Source organism: Sinocyclocheilus grahami, unplaced genomic scaffold, assembly GCF_001515645.1.
Source record: "Sinocyclocheilus grahami isolate Dianchi unplaced genomic scaffold, SAMN03320097.WGS_v1.1 scaffold43803.1, whole genome shotgun sequence".
In the NCBI taxonomy this organism is placed as follows: domain Eukaryota; kingdom Metazoa; phylum Chordata; class Actinopteri; order Cypriniformes; family Cyprinidae; genus Sinocyclocheilus; species Sinocyclocheilus grahami.
Window position 1 is genome coordinate 1 of NW_015524539.1, and position 1,128 is coordinate 1,128.

A 1,128-nucleotide genomic window follows, 5' to 3' on the forward strand; every position below is an offset into this window, starting at 1 on the left:
TTTTTTTTCTCACTGGGGAAGTGCTGTCACTATGGTTTTGAGGGACATAACAGTTGACTCACAATGCTGATGACTTCCTCCTGATAGTCACATGATCCTGAACAATTATCCAATATCCCAATAAATAAAGCAAATACAACCCCCCAGAAATAACTGTGGTATCCTGATATTTCTAGTCCTTTTCACATTTCTAGTATGACATTTCCTGACATTTAAAGACTATTTCCTGTTCTCTGAAGGAGAACTGATACATTTCTGTCTGTCACATATGTGAAGGGGAAACCACATTCTGTGGTTTTACTGTGAAAATGCTATGCAACAGACTCAAAGCATTGTGCAAACTCTATCTGATTATAAACAGTTTACTTCTTGTTTGGTATAGCTTTCAATAGCTTAACTTTTTGTAAGTGAAATCAGGTTAAGTACAAAACAATTGTCGGCCATATCTAACATTCCTGTATTTGAGGATATTTATACATACCATAACATGTTGTTCCTCTTCTGATGTCAGACTAGATACTGATGCTACTGGTCTCAGGCCTTTAGGCTTTTTATCTTCAAAAGAGATATTGATGTAATAAGACTTTTAGAGTGAAAAAGTAATTGTGTAAATCAGTGAGGACATTATTATGAAATGAGCAAAAGTAAAGTTTCCAGGGAAATCTTCATTATGAAAAGACAAAGACAAACTTACCATCAGAATTTATTTCGACGCATTCATGCTCTAGAGTGCATCTAAAAAGTTTTCCATGTTTTGGTGAAGGAACAAAAACTCTAGAATAGAACAAATTAAGATAATTTGACTAAAATAGATCAATAAATGTTCTTTATCATGATCTTAAAAAACGTTATAAAATAAATGTTATGTAATTTAATTTAAAAAATATATCTAGAATTATCTAAAACTCGTATAAATGACCAACCCATCTGTTGATTGAATAACAGTCTGACCAAAGAGTGGATCGTCATTTGTGAAATGCTTCACGGGAGTTTTTTGAATGTTGAACCCGCTCACACTGTATATCACTATAACATAAAAAATTATTTAGACCACATACTTTTATTTCTTTCTATTTATGTTTTAATAATATTGTTTCTACTTCTGCTCAGATATTTGCAGATTCAGAT

The 1,128-nt window shown here is 32.1% G+C and overlaps 1 long non-coding RNA gene across 1 annotated transcript; it reads right to left on the reverse strand.

Annotated features, from left to right (window-relative positions):
- Window positions 1–465: 465 nt before the first annotated feature.
- LOC107580763 (uncharacterized) lies at window positions 466–1,032 on the reverse strand. The gene is made up of 3 exons (XR_001608701.1): window positions 924–1,032; window positions 695–774; window positions 466–555 (listed from the first exon to the last, which is right to left on the reverse strand). It is a non-coding gene; the product is annotated as an uncharacterized lncRNA (long non-coding RNA).
- Window positions 1,033–1,128: the final 96 nt, after the last annotated feature.